Raw genomic sequence first — 16,150 nt, 5'->3', positions numbered from 1 at the left:
TCATTCAGTGACTCCAGATTTCCGTGCCTGAAAATGACACCATAACTGAGCCACAGGGACTGAGGACAAAGGTGCAGAAAGCGAGCCAGTTATTCAATGAGTTTGGGCCCCGAAGCCTTTCTTCTTCAGAGGTAAGATGTTGGAAGGAGGGGAATGCATGTGAGAGGGTAGCCTCTGAGGCAGAGGACTGACTCCCGCCTGTGCAGAACGTGCTAACAACCCACGAGGAGTTACCTTGGCCCTTCAGTCCCTTTGCTTCTGCGGATAAAGCCCAAAGGTCCACGCCCTGGGAGTCAGTAGGAACACACACACACACAGTCACACGGAGACCAACTCGTCCCCAAAGGGGCACAAATGAGTCCAGATCGTATGGCCTCCTTCCTCACGGTCGTGCAATCAGCAGTCCGAAATCCACCCAGGTCTCACCCTGACCGCAGCTTGTCGCCAGGTGTGTGGTCCCACGGGCCTCAGGGGCCCAGGGCCGCCCGCCCCCTCCACGGTGCCCTGGCCTCTAACAAACGCCGCTTCCAAGAGCTGGGCCTGGTTTCCTGTGCTTCCTGCGAATTTTTACACCTGAAATCAGACTTTCTGGAAAGTCAGATGCCTTTTTTTGTTTTGCTTTGTTTTTTCCTCCTGCCCCTTCCATCCACCCCTGAGTGGCAAAAGGACGCCTCAGAGGAGGGATTTTTTAATTCATTTATGTTTTAGCCCACGATTTGATTCTCAGTGCAAGCACCTTGAGATTTTCTTAATCATGGCTCCTCCTTCCTGCTGCCCCACTCTGGTCCCCTTGGGGGAGAGGCCGACCTCTGACCTCAGCCCCTGATATCCCCCCCCCCGCCTCTGCAGAACTCACAAAAACTCTGGCTGGTGCCCAGAGATGTTCCAGGCCTGTGTGAGCAGATCCATGTAAACTGTCTCATACGCAAAGTGTACTGAGGGGGACACACTGCGATCCAGGGGGAGACGGAACAGGCCCGGTCCCTGCACCTTAGGAAGGACGCGGGCACCTGGCTGTCGGCTGCAGGCCAAGCACCGAGCTGGACTGGCCTCTGCAGCACCAGTGACACTCGAGGCCAGACTGCAAGGGAGGAGCCAGGTGGCAGGGAGCCCTTCCCCCTGCTCTCGGTCACTTGTTTACTTTGGGGACCAAAAAGGGGACTGTTTTCCCTTGACCGATGAGGGATGCCCTCCCAAGAGCAGACGCTTGCTAACGGCGGCGTCACAGGAGTTAACTTCCTCGAGTCCGGCTCGGATATCACCTTTCCGAGGGCCTGCCCTGCGCCCTCCTCCTTTGCTTCAGAGCACTTGTTGCCGACTGTTTACTTTCTCGCTGCACCAGGAAAGCAGAGCCTTGTCCATCTTACTCTGCTGGAGGCACAGCACCCAGCGGAGCCCGGCACAAGTTGCAAAACGACTTGTCCAAAGCACAGATGAGTGAACATCGTGGGCTCTGCCCATGTCCACAGACCCCAGTAATGCGCAGAGCCAGCCCTATCACGACAGGACAACTTAATCTGGCTCAAAGGACCCCTGAGCCGCCAGCCTTGTCAGGGCAGGAGGTGTGGAATCTTCACAAACGGGTTCTCCCCAGGAGCCAGGAAGATGGAGCTATTGTCTGAGCATTTTCAGGCTGATGGGGTTGCTGGGGAAAGTCCTGGGCCACTAGTCCAGCTGCCACACAAGCCCAGCGACGGCCCTTGTCAGGCCTCCAACCTGCACGAGGGCTCAGAGCTGGGCCTTGGGATAGAAGGACGCCCCCCTCCAGATTTAAAAGGTCCTACTATGTGCAGCCACTGAGCTGTGAGCCCCAGACAGAAACAGAAGACAGATCTGCCTGCACTGAGCTTACAGTTTCCCGGGAAAGTCAGAAAACCCAGGGAGAGGCCTGAGAAAGAAAGATCACAGACAGTAGGTTCTGGAAGGTTCTCAGGAACGAGTGGTTCTCAGCTGGGTCCTAAAGGGTTACTGGGAACCAGCAAGATGAAAAGGAGGGGACAGCTGCTCCGAGCAGGGGAGGGACTGCAGGTGAGGGTGTCCAGGGCCTGGTGGGACCTGGGGAGGCAGTGGGGGAGATGACGTGGCCTGGAGGGGAGGGCGGTGGGGAAAGGTGAGGGGCCGCGGTTCATCCATTGGACGGTTGCCCCCTTAGCACTGCCGCGCCATCCCCGAGACACAACATGACACACTGACACAGCGCTTAGGTTCCAAGGGCTGCCCCGGTGCGGGGTGGAGGGGAGAGGAGGTGTCTGGAGACTCGCGTGGGCAGCTTCCCACGAGGGGGGCCAAGGTGGCCTCGCTGGGAAGAGGACATTCACAGCCCCTCAGGAGAGAGAGACCTTGCGAAGACTCTGACAACCAGACTTTGTTTTTACGCAAATAAAAAGATTTCTAATGATGCGCACTGGTGCTGCCTTTCCAAGAGCAAGGGGCTCCCCCGCGGAGCGATGTGCTCGGGGACCAGCGGGGCCAACGCGGACAGGCTGCTGCTGCTGGCGGCTCCCCCCCGCGTGTCTGCGAGGGTGGCTGTTTCCTCGCTGGCCCAAGGGCCTGCTGGGCCCAGGCTGAGCCGGTCTGGGGGTGCGGGCGCCTCCTCCCGCCTGACTGTGGTGAGGCTGTGCCATGACGGCCTCGGGGGTCCCTTCATTCACGGTCCGCGGAGCAGTGGGACATCTCGGTGGCAGGCTGGCTGCATCCCTGTGCCGGGAGGTATTTTAAATGCCACGGGAAAGCAGTCATCTTCTCTGTGCCCTTTTCAGGGGCAGGCTAAAGTCAGGCCGTCTCTTCACCCCGACCTATACTGAGTCACCAAGGAGAGGAAGACACAGCAGGGGCTTAAGAGATGCTTGTGGAAAGGACTGTCCCAGTCGATCCTTGAAACTGTTAACTCATCTATCAAAATGGCACAGGCCTCTTCACTCCCAGGTCCTGCAGGCCTGCAGGGTGACCTTGGACAGATTCCCCACTTCCTCCTTGGTACCAATTACACACAGGCTGATGGGATGCTGGGAATGGACCCAGAGCGCCCAGCACGGGTCCTGCGAGGAGCACCAGCTCAGCGCCTGACATGGCCGGTCAGCGCTGTGATGAAGACAGAAGCGGGGCTGTTTGTCATTATGATGATCACAGACTCCGAGGGGGTCTGAACAGAAGGAATGCTCAGCCATCTGGGCCAGCGACCTCCAAACCTGGCCTCTCGGGCATTCATTCATTCACACAAGGGACATTCATTCATTCACTGAACACCTCTGGGCGCCAGGCTGAGGACACGAAGTGGGTGCTGCAGACAATTCCCTGCTCCCACGGGGCTCCCATTCCAGCAGGGGAGGTTGACAGGGAACAACAAGACAGGCAAATGGGACTGTCAGAGGGCGACGACTGCCATGGCGGAGCGCGCAGACGGCAGGCTAGCGAACGAGGGGTGGGGCAGGGGTGGCTGTGGAAGGCCCCTCTAGGGAGGTGGCATCTGAGCAGAGGCCGGCAGGATGAGTGGACTTGGCCCTGGACTGTCCAGAGAGGGACATTCGAGGTGGAGGCTGCAGCCGGCCGAGCCCTGAGCTGTGATGAGCCTTGAGCGGTGGGCACAAGGGTGGAAGCTGCTGAGGCTGGTGGGGGATGCGGTCCGAGAGGGGTCGGAGTGGCGGGGCTGCGGGGCTCTGCCCCTCTGAGTGGGAGAGAAGCACAGAACTAGCGGGTGACGTGGTCCGAGCTCTGTGGTTAAGGAGATGGAAGGGCGGTTCTGGGGTTCAGCAGGCTGCCGGGGCCCAGGAGGTGCATTTTAGCCAAAGACCCTGTAGCACCTGATCTGACATCATCCGACAGCACGCAAGGCCTCCTCTGATGATGGCTGAACCCAAGAGATCTCAAGCCCTATGATGGAGCCCTCAGTGTCTCCTGGGACAGCCATGCCCGTCTCAGAGGGATCCTGCTCCGAAAAGTTGGCCCTGCTCGCAGACCCGAGCATCCCACAGAGCTACTGGGTCACAAGAACAATATTCAGGATTTACAGTCAGCTGTCCCTGCCCTTGGCTAGTCTACAGATCACTCTCAACCATGTATTTCAAAATCCTTTGTCCTGGAACATGAACAGATGCCAGCTATGAGGACTCAGGTTAGCAGCTTGGTGTGTGAGTGCCTGGGCTCTGGGGAGGTTCTCCGAGATCACATCCCGCTCCATCCCTGCCTCCCATTCTCCTGGAACTGCCCCAAATGTCTCTACGGCGTCCCTAAGCTTTTCATTGACTGAGATAGTTAATCTCATGAGAACCGGCAAACCATTGATCTAATTCATACTAAGGTGTAAACGACTTTTCTCTCCCACATAATTTTAGTAGGTGAACAGGAAAACCAGCATCAGGCCCATGGACATCTGGGGGTGGGGTAAGTGGAGAAAGAGAAAAAACTTCCCATGGCAAAGAGAAAGGGAAGAAGGAAGAGGTTTGGGAGAAGCGAGGTAGGAAAACCTTTCTTTCCTGCTGGCCTGGCCTGGACTGACCCGGTCCTTCACTACCCGCTGCCTTGACTTTGGAGGCCAGCACACCCAGGGAGGGGCCAGCACCTGTCCGATCCCTGGGGGCAACTTCAAAGCTCACCTCAGTCCAGGGTTTCCATCTGAAAAATCTCTCCGGAGCAGAAAAAGGACCAAGAACAAAGGAGGAAAACAATGGTGAGGCCCAGAAAGGACCAGTGGGGGACTGAGAAACTTGTTTCTCAGATAAGCGTCTGGCCTTGGAGGAGTGTTCCTTCTCCTCTGTGGGGCTGAGGCCAGAGAACCAGCCCGGGGGGCGGGGGTGTAGGAGAGATGTGGGCTCTCCCTGATGGATGGACAGCTGGTGCCAGAGAGGCGGCCAGGCCCCCGTCCCACAGACAGGCTGTGGGACCCCCAGCCCAGCCCCGGTCTGCCCTGTGGGCTGGGGCTCCAGCCCTGTCAGCGTGATCTCGGGGGCAGGCAGGGCTCTGCCTGGCGTTTCACGAGCCCCCTTCCCTCAGCAAGCCAGTGGCGAGCGAGCCCTCTGCGCGCTGGGAGGCTGACCCCCGCCTGCACGTGCCAAGCCGCTCCCAAAGCGCGAGGACTTCCGGTAAAGAAGGAAAGGGAGCGCAGAAGGGAGGGGACCCCCGTGTCGCTGAGTGTGGTTATTCGTGGCGACCTGACTTTGATTCATCATGCAGTTACCAAAATGGGGGAAAGAAAGACGTGCTCTGAACGACCAGGTCGTGTTTCTCCAGAGCAGACGGGACTCTGAAGCCCAGGGTGGGTGGAGTGACGGCTCTCTGTCATCACACGTACCAGGACACCAAGGAAACAGCGGGTGAGACACTGGGGGACGTGGGGACAGCTGGGCTTCCCAGCAAAGGGTAGCAGTGCCAGGTGGCGCGGTAAGACTTGCATGAGCACAAATGTAGTCTGATCTTTAAGAAAGGCAGGACCCGCTCAGGTAGGAAGCCCGCTGGTGTCGCAAGGCCCCTGGCCGTCAGTGCGGGGTGGGGCGTGCTGGGGCTGGGCCCCAGGAGACGGGATGCGGCCTTCCTGTGAATGCTCCTGCCTCTCCCCACCCCTCCCCCTCCCATATTCAGGGAGCTTAGAGCACCAGGCACACTCTGATCTATGAGAGTTTCTATCCCAGGGAAACTCAGTGTCTCAGCCAATGTTTATAAGTGAAGGTCCACATAGTCACCACGTCAGCCTTTAAAAAACACAGATGTGGGGCTTCACATTCAGAGATTTTCAACTGCACCCAGGGGCTCAGAGAGCAGCCGGGTTTGGGACCCACCCAGTCTCAGGAGGGCAGGCAGGCACACAGGTGACCGTGGGGCTGTAGGACCAGTAGCCTTGGTGAAGACGGGACACGCGCGGAGCCCACGGAAGCCCCTGAACTTCCGCGCACAAGCGCACCGGGTGATAGCGGGTTCTCGGGCCAGTTAATGCTGGTGTTGGCTGTCAGCCATGTATCACTTCTCTGTCCTCATAAGGGCTCCCAGAAGACATCCTCATTCTTAGTTTTCCCCCAGCCCTCTAGTATCCCCATTTTACAGACGATGAGACTGAGCTCAGAGATGTGAATGAACTTGCCCGAGGTCACGCGGCTGATGAGTGGCAGAGCAGGATGCGAACTCAGGTCTCCCACCTTCAAGTACCAGGTCTTTTCTGTCTTTCCAAAGTTAACCACTCCCGAGGGGAGACTGAACTGTGAGCCTTAGGCACCTATTAACTTAGGCACTCACTGCCTGTGTGCACCTAAGGGCTGCATTGTCCTGAATGTTCCAGAAGACAGGCGGAGAAGGCGGAGAGTGTGGGCCCTGCCCTGAGCAGCTTCGGGGAGGGCACGTGGTGGGCTTGGGTTCAGGTCAGCAGAGAAAGCGGAGAGGCACGGGGGTGGGGCCGAGTCAGAGAAGGCTCCAGAAGCAGACAGGGGCTGGGCTCCAGCTGACTGGGGCCCAGAGGAAGGGGGCTTCAAGTGAAGGAGCAGCAGGAGCCATGGCAGCGAGGGCCGCCCCCCTCGTGGGGAGGAGCCCGAGCCTCACGCCTGAGCGCCTCTGTGTCAACAGCCATCACAAGTCAGACGCCGCCTGCCACACGTCCAAGAAACAGCTGTGCCCTCACGGCCGCTATGGATTTGGGAATGAGGCTAGTTTTGTCATTATAGAACTTGCACCCCGACCAGGCTACGGGTTTCCACACTGAGGGAAAACCTCTAGGTAACAGTCGAATGATTTTCCCAGGACGCAGTCTGCCTCGGCAGCGATGGAGGACTCACACCCAGCACAGCCCAGGCATTGTATCTGCTGCTTAGAATACTTTCGTACAGAAGTAAGTACTGCTCACTCACTCACTCATTCATTCACTTCCTGGAATAGTTATTCCTACCACACTACCTTTAAGCATTTGTCTAGTGAGGTACATTCAAGACTAGTACTTGTAAAGTCCATCCCCAGTGCCCAGAACAGCGCCGGGAACATAGTGAGCGCTCAAAGCACCACCTGCTGAAGGAGTGAAAGAACTACCCTTTGTTCAATGCCATCTGCGTGACAAGGCACTGACGGCGCTTTAGACCTGTTGTTTGGGGTCATCTTCAGGAGAGTCTCTAGGCAGGGACCACTATCCACATTTGACAGATGAGGAAACTGAGGCATAGAGAGGCAAAGTAACCTGGCCAAGGTCAGGGCTCGAAACTGCAAAGCCAGCGTAGCAGGCGCTGAGGTCCCCAGGCCGCCCCTGCCTCCGCTGGGTGACGTGGGCGACGTGGGAAGGTGCGGGCAGCGGGAGCTGGCGCCCTCAACGACTTCCTGCCAGGCTGTGGCCCAGTTTGCGAGCTGGGCCTTCGGCTCCTTTTTGGACCTTGGATTTTCACCTCCCAGGTGTTGACAGCCAACTCCCAACATAAGCCACCAGAATCCATCAGAGACTGTCAGCGGTGGTGACGCCTGTGAAAACTGTTGTGGTTCAGGAAGAAAACATATCCTGCTCCTCCGGGAAGCAGATGCCCAGGTGTTCACAGGACATGCAAACTGACCTGGAGAAGCCAGGCAGAACCCTTGACATTCAAGAAGAACCTGTTTCCACTGGCAAACACGGTGCCCAGAATCCTGTCGGTCCACTTTCTGGTGTGGTGGCGATATGTATCATTTCCTGATGAGCAGAGACCAGCTCCCGGACTCCAGGGGACGCTACCCAGCACCTAGTGGCCGGCAAGGTAACTGCCATCTGTGCCACCCTCTGGGCAAGGGGATGGAGGGCCGAGATGACAGGAGAGAAGGAGGAGGGGAGGGAAGAGGAGGGAGGGAGGGAACCAGCACCAAGGACAAAGTCTGTAAGTCGGCTTTCCTGCCGTTCAACCCTACATCTAATCAATAAGCCACTCCCCATGTGTTGCCCAACCTAAAAAACTTGATGAAACACAAGCAGAGATGACTTCCAGAATCATTTCTGAAGCAAGATGAGGAAGAAAAGAATATAAACGCATCTTTAGAAAAAATATTCTGGGTGAACCTTAAACTTTCTTCAACCTTAAAAGAAGCTAAAGCATCTAATAAATTGATACAGTTTATAGAAACTGGATAGATTATTACATAGGAAAATGTTTACTATGTTTCAAAAAATTCAAATCCACCAGTTCATCCATTGGGTAAATGTTTATCTAAAAGTTCAGGGGCAAAGTTAAACAGTTGAAATAAAATGGAATTAAGCCTTAATATTTTGTTTTACTTGGAGTACAGATGGAAGACAAAAATAATATCTCATAAAACGGAAAGTTTCTATTTTCACCAAAATATTTGGAAAAGTTATTTTATTTTTAATTCGGATACCTAGCTTCAGTGTAACTTTCACAAGGGAGGTTTCAGCAGAATCCTGGGAGCTGGAGCGTATCTGGAAATTGGCTTTGGTTATTATTTAAAACATTCATTCCACAAAGATACAATTTGTTTCAAAAAGTGTCAAACCAGCCAGAAACTGCCTATAAAAGCAGTGCTTGTAAAACCCCGATGACTCCGGGGGAAATTCCATTCTCCCCTCCTTTAATTCGACAGTGTCTCAGGTGAAAAGGCTCATCTTGCACTTTGCATCTTGGGTGCTGCTCTATAAGAGTCCTTCATCTCTGAATTTTTTCCCTGGATCTTTCATTTATGATGATTTTATACACAATCATCAAAATCATGTTGAAGAGTGTCATGGAAATGCTGAAGTTACAAGAAAAGATCCTTATAATTCAAACAATCGTACCCCAAGTGTTGTCTTTTCTCTCCGTTTTCAGTGGAGAAGAAAGCCCTTGGAGACCCGAAAAGTAAACAGAAGTTATTCTGAATAGAAAGCCCTTCTTTGGTCTTTCCCCCTCTACCTCCAACTGCAGAGAAAGGGTTCTTTGGTCTGTTTTTCTGTCTTCATACTTTCTCAAGTCTTGGTCCCATACGTGTCAGTTTCTTAAATGTCTTTCAATCTACTGTGGCCATTATTCTTGTTTTTCCACAAATTTTTTGTTTGTTTTTAGAATAGTTTCAGATTTACAGAAAAACTGAGGAGACAGCACAGAGAGCTCCCGTATCCCCAGCACCCAGCTCCCCTGTTGCTAGCATATTAGTGTGGTGCATTTGTTGCAGTTAATGAACCAATACTGATACATTATTACTAAGTCAGGTCCACACTTCACTCAGCTTTTCTTTGTTTTCACTTACTGTCCCTTTTCTGCCCGGTCCCATCCAGGACACGCGATGTCACATGACCACGGCAACTACATGGCTGTTGTGGTGTCTCCCAAGCGTGTACCCTTTTTTCATGACAGCAAATGTGGCCATTTCTACATAGTTCCAACATTGGCACAAAACTTGACAGTGTAAAGGTGTATGTATTTAATCACTTAGATGTATGTTTTACTGAAACTAAATAGCTGGGTGTGTGGGAATTTAAATTTCAAATCAGTATTACAATTGCATGGCCATACTACCCAAAGCAATTTACAGATTTAATGTGATCCCTGTCAAATTACCCAGGACATTTTTTCACAGAACTAGAACAAATAATCCTAAAATTTATATGGAATCACAAAAGACCCAGAATCACCAAAGCAATACTGAAGAAAAGCTAGGGGAATAACCCTCCCAGACTTCAGACGAAACTACAGAGCTACAGCTACAGCAATCAAAACAGCACGGTATTGGCACAAAAACAGACATATGGGTCAACGGAACAGAACAGACAGCCCAGAAATAAACCCACACACCTACGGTCAATTAATCTTCAACAAAGGAGGCAAGAATACACAGAGGAGAAAAGACACAGTCTTCAACACGTGGCGCTGGGAAAGCTGAACAGCTCTGTGTGAATCATGAAGTCAGAACCCTCCCTCACACCATACACAGAAATAAAGTCAGTGGCTGGAAGACTTCAACATAAGAGAAGACACAATAAACCTCCTAGAAGAAAACATAAGCAAAGCATTCTTCAGCATAAATCTTAGCAAAGTTCTCCTAGGGCAGTCTACTCAGGCAATAGAAATAAAAGCAAAAATAAACAAATGGAACCTAATTAAACTTACAAGCTTTTGCACAGCAAAGGAAACTATAATCAAAATGAAAAGACAACCTACGAAATGGGAGACAATACTTGCAAATGATGCGACCGAGAAGGGTTTAATTTCCAGAATATATAAACGGCTCATACAACTCAATAAAAAGAAACTCAATCAAAAAATGAGCAGAAGACCTAAACAAACATCTCTCCAGTGAAGACATACAAATGGCTGTTAGGCACAAGAAACAATGCTTAATACCACTAACCATCAGAGAAATTCAAATCAGAACTACAATGAGGAATCACCTCACACCAGCCAGAATGGCCATCATTCAAAATTCCACAAACGATAAGCCCCGGAGAGGGTGTGGAGAACAGGGACCCCCCTACGCTGCTGGTGGGAATGCAGGTTGGCGCAGCCATTGTGGAAAACAGGATGGAGATTCCTCAAAAAACTAAAACTAGTAACTGCAGCATGGGACTCACAAAAAAATCCCCATTTTTCATAGACAAATTGAAATGTGGTGTAAGTATGAAGGTTGCTCGTGAGTTAAGGAGTCAGCATCCTGTCCTCCCACGGGAGTGGGGAGCGGGTGGCCAAAGCAGTCAGCTCCGTGGGGTCTCCAGGCTGTAAGGGGGCTGAGAACTCACCTACTTCAGAGCTTTATTGGGTCTGAACCCCCCGCACCAGGTCCCCACCAAGTGGCCTCTGTCAGAGCCCTTGAGCTGCGACGCTTACAGGCTCCTTCTCTGCTCAGCTACACCTCAGCCGACTGCTCCTTTCCGACCTTCACCTATCTTGTATGTCCTGCCCTCCAAGGCCATGTGGAGCATGGACGGCTCGCTCCCAGCCCTGCCCTTCAGAGACCTCCCTGCTCTCCCTTGCGAGGCACTTTTGTCCACACCACGGACCAGCCTTCCTGGGACATGGCTGTGAATCCTCTCTCCGCCTGCTGCATCCAGCGGTTACATTTTAATCCTCCTCGCTCGCTTCTTTTGCAGCATGAGAACAGCTCCCTGCTTTCTCCTTGGGTTGGAGCCTAAGACTCCTCCACGGGACGCCCCGTGCCCCTAGACGAGCCCCTTGACCGCCTCTGTCTCCCCGTCTGCAAACGGAAGTCACGGCGCACATTCCAGGGTTACCAAAGGCAAGTCCGTGTGCCCCACACACCGTGAGGCCAAACCAGCCGAAACATCAGCGTTTAGAGCAGAGAAAGGTTTACTGCAGGGCCAAGCAAGGAGCTCGGGGTGGCTCATGCCCAAGTAAACTCTGAGCTCCCCGCAGGGCTTCAGCAAAGCACATTTAAAGGCCAGGTAAGGGGGGGCGGTCCTCAGGGACCGTGATCAGCTCGTGCACAGTCCTCTGACCGGTTGGTGTGGAGGGAACATGGCGGTCAGCACTACCAGCCCCCAGGCGCCAGGGCTGGGGCCACGTGCGCTCCATCAACAAGCAGTTAATTTCTTCCTTTTGGTGGTGGTTTTAAGCATCTGAAACATTCAGGAACTACATGTGAGAAGGATCTTTGGGGATGTAATTAAGGATCTCGAGGTGAGATCACCCTAGATTACTCAGGGGGGCCTAAGTCCAGTGACAGGTGTCCTCACAAGAGACACACAGGAGAAGAGGCAGAGATCAGGGGGGCGCGGCCGCAAGCCTGGGACACCTGGATGCCCCAGAAGCTGGGTCAGGATGTGGACACGTCTTCTGGGGGTGCACTGCTCAGCACTGCACCTGCCCACGGCTGACTGAGGCATGGCCAGCGACTCTTCCTCTTGGGGAAGAAAAGAGAAAGGTCTGAAGGCCCTTCCCGGCCCCCCGCGCCGGCTCTGACAGTTGACTACACCTAGTTTTTGACGTATTTTCTCTCCCAGAGCCCCGACATCCCGTCTCAGGTGTGTTTGTGTCCCAGCATGAAAGGCAGTGATTGGTGCTTTGCTGGCCCTCAGTGCATGTCTGCTCCGTGAATCAGTGAATGAGGAAATGAGAGACACGGAAGACCCCTTCCTCCCTCATCCATCACCCCGGAGCCCCACTCGTCCTACTTTATAAGCAGCCCCGGTCTTCATGGGGGTCCCGAGCATGGCTTTCCGAATCCTGCCCTCAGACTTGCAGCTGCATGCCTCAACCCATCTCACTCCTGCTAATCGGAGGGAGGAGGAGACATGGGAGAGGTGCCTGTGGGATACTTGGGTGAAGCCGGGGGTGGGGGGCCTTTGGAAACAGAGGCTGGAGCTGTGGAAAAGGCTAAGAGCCAAGGGAGCATCTGGATTGGGGCATCATTAACACACAGGGTGATCGGGACAATGGGTGAGAGGTGATTACCCAGAAACGATGTGCAACCTCGGGAGGCGAGCGGGCAACCCTGGGAACACTCACCCACCTTCCGGAAGCAGGCGGGAGAGGGGGTCGTGCTAGTTGGATCCGGGTGATCTGGCCAGAAGTAGGCATCTTTTAGGGTCAAACCAGCAGGGGTGCACGTTGGCTGTGGAGCCTCGGGAAAGTCACCCAGCCTCTCTGAGCCTCAGTTTTGACTTCTGAAAAGATTGTTTGAAGACTTGTAATAATAGAACGAAAGCACGTAGTAATTAAAATAGCCACCAGCTAGCACAGCAACACTAGCCAGCGTGTCTATGGGCACCTGTGTCCCACAAGGACCCTACGTTAAGCCACTTAGGTGCAGAGAGGAAGGTGTGGCCGCCAGATCCCGCTGTCCCGCCCCTTCCTGCTCTGGGATGCAGGATACATTTGTCAGGTCAGCAAATATTGACCAAGCCGCCGATTCTCTGCCGGGCCTGGGCCACTGCCCACTGCTTAGGCTTTTCCAGCTCTGCCTCCATCTCTTCGAATTTATATCCCATTAGATGCAAAAGCCCCAACACTGAAAATCCTTGCTTGTGCTGAAACCCTAACTTTTTCTGGGTACAGTTTGGAATGGCTTTGCTCCCCGCACATCTTCTCAGGGTCTTTTTCTCCTTTTGAAATGTAATCTTTGTCCAGGTTGGTCCATGAAAGCAGTGCCCCAGCAGCCCCCTTCCTGTGGCTATGATGGCAAAACAAAGGCCAGGGGAGGTGGGCAGAAATCAATGAGTAATTGTTTCCTTTTTCTTTCACGCTGAATAATTAATGTTGGTTTTAGACACTGCATTGATCAGGGAAGAAGGAAAGTTGACTCTCCCCATTGGCACAGTGGTACCCAAGCTGACCTTGTGGTCTGTGCATATTTGCCTCCCCCACCCAACCTCTGATGCTGCCAGCACCAAGGGCTTGTGGAACTTTCTAGATCCCTCAGCTAGGAGGGACTTCTCTGCTCTCTGAGCTCCTGAGACACCGTGCTGCCCTCCCAGGTGGCACGCAACACTTTCTACCTGGAATTTGTCATGACTTGGGTGCTTGTCTTATTTTCCAGACCAGGATTGGCCACCTTTTTCTGTTAAGGACCAGAGAGTAAATATTTAAGGCATCGTGGTTCATACAGACAGAACTGGCTACGTAATTGATAGGGTTCAGTGCAAAATGAAAATAGAGGGCCTTTCGTTTAGAAATTATGAGGAATTTCAAGATGGTGACAGCAGATGACCAAGGTGGTGACATGGGGCCCTTCTAAGTACAGGGCCTCATGTGACTGTAAAGGTCGCAAGCCCGTGAAGTGATCCTGTATATGGTCTCGGTAGCAATGACTCAGCTCCACTGGCACCAAGCAAAAGTAGCCACAGAGGATACGTAAATGAATGTGTGTGCCTGTGTTCCAACAAAATTTTATTTGTAAAAACAAATGGGCAGTCCAAATTTGGCTCCTGGATGAGAGTTTGCTGACCACTGCTCCATACAAGTGTAAGTTCCTTGGAGGCAAGAAATCTTCTGCCTACACTGTCATCCATCCATCATCCAGCCATCCACTCATCTATCCATCCATCCATCCAACCATCCATCCATTCATCCATCCATTCATTGATCCATCATCCATCTATCCAACCATCTATCATCTATCCAACCATCTATCATCCATCCAACCAACCACCCATCCAGCCATCCATCCATTCATCCAACCATCCATCCATCATCTGTCCATCCATTCATCCAACCATCCAACCATCCATCCATCCAGTCATCCAACCATCCATCCATCCGTCCATCATCCATCTATCCAACCATGTATTATCCATCCAACCAACCACCCATCCCCTCATCCACCCACCCATCCATCCATCTATCATACATCCAACAAAGCACTGCTGACAATCTATCTACCATACTCCAGCACTGGGCTAAATGGGAGGCTATAGACAGAAGAGGCTCTTCCCTGCACTAGGGACATCTCAGACTTAAGAAGGCACATAAGCATCTTGGTGCAACATGCTGCCAGAGACCCATGGAAGAGTTTGAAAGGGCACCTAAGAAGGATTCATTTTTACATCCCCCCAGGTCCTCACAAAGAGGAGAGAACAAGTGAGTGAATGAAAGTAAGTTTTGATGATCTACACACTTGGTCTTGGAGGATTGGTTGGAACCCCAGGTAAAAGCTGGTGTGATATCATCTGCGCTTTCTATGGCTTTGGGAAAATGACTTAACCTCTCCAAGTCTTAGTTTTCTTGTCAGTAAAATGGGGATGTGCAGGTCCCCTGACAGGGATGAGGAGAAGATGGAATGGGACAACCCACCTCTGAGCACAGAGCCTGACACCCGGATGTGTATCACCCGAGTCTCCTTCCTTCTCCCGGCCGAGCACCCAGCAGGCCCCGAGGAACAAGTGCTGGGCTGGAGCCCTGGACATACAAGGAAGGGTGCTGAAGGAACCTGCCTATGTTTTTCCACACGCAGAGAGAAGCCTGTTGGAGAGCGGTGTGCACTGTGTGCTTGGTCTGCACCCGTGGAGACGTTCATTTACTTCCTCTGTAACATTTCAGCTCCTCTTCCCTCCCTTCCTCCCTCCCTCCATCTTTCTTCCTTCCGTTTTCCCTTCGTGTCCCATCCTCCTCTTTCTCACTTGCTCCTCCTCCTCTCCTTCCTCCCTCCCTCTCTCTCTCCTTTCTGTCCTTCCTCTTCCTTCCTTTTTTTTTTTAAACAATGAACTTGCATCCTTTCCTAATTTGAAAAAAACAAAAGGCGACCCTCCTTCATCCCCAAATGAACTGAGGGGGTTAAAACGTGCCCAAGGATCCTGGAACTGCTCTTTCTTTTCCCAGACGAAGGGAAACAGCAGAGTTGCTGGCGTCTTCCCAGTATATGCACCATCGACAACAAACCAGGAAACCACCGTGGACACCTTGGACCCCTGTTCCCGCCTGGTCGGGTCTGTGCATTAGACCCCCTCAGATTCGCTCCAAACCCACCCACCTCTCTCCACGTCCACTGGCCTCACCCAGGGCAGGTCTATCACCACCTCCTCATCACCACTTGCCCTTCTGGTTCTTCGTTCCCTCCCCACCTTGTCACTTTTCTCCACCCAGAGTGACTTTTCAAGACACCACAGATCAGGTCCTCCCACTGCTTTAAAAGCCACCTTGGCTCCCTATTGCCTTAGACATAGATTCCCGGCTTCTCACAATGGCACATGCCCGCCTCTTTCCCCACCTCCATCCTTTCTGATAAGTGCTCTCCTGTCATGGGGACCACTTTTCTGGTCCTCAAATTAGCCAAGCCCTTCATCAGCCCATGCTGCTCCTGCTGGTCTCTGCTCCCCACTCTGTCCCTCGCTGATACCTGGTCTAGGGAAGCTCCCGGGTCCCCACCTCAGCCTCGTGTTTACATCCTGCACCACACAGACCATCTGGTCCTTTCCTGCCGTCTTCACTGGACCGAGGCTCCCAGGGGCGGGGCCCGCATCTGTCCTGCTCTTCCCTGAGCACCTGGAGCTCAGCAGAGTGCCCATCACATGGCTGGCCCTCTGTGAACACTGTCAAGTGAATGAAAGTAGACAAGGGGACAGTGGGCCAGGGAGTGTGTGCGTGTTGGGGGGTGTGATCAGGGCGCTGCTCAGATTCCCCAGGAGTCTAGGTTGCTCCCACGGGCAGAAAAGCCGCTTCTGGACCCTAAGGAGCCCTGCCAGGCAGCAGGCACGGGAGTGTGCCGCGTCCTAGCTGGTGGCGCCCATCCCCGCTGGCAGCCGGGCCAGCACTCGGCACACCTGTGCCGGCGTCCGTGGCCG

This window comes from Vicugna pacos, chromosome 10, assembly GCF_048564905.1.
Source record: "Vicugna pacos chromosome 10, VicPac4, whole genome shotgun sequence".
In the NCBI taxonomy this organism is placed as follows: domain Eukaryota; kingdom Metazoa; phylum Chordata; class Mammalia; order Artiodactyla; family Camelidae; genus Vicugna; species Vicugna pacos.
The sequence above is the reverse complement of the archived record's forward strand: the minus strand, read 5'-3'. Positions refer to the sequence as shown.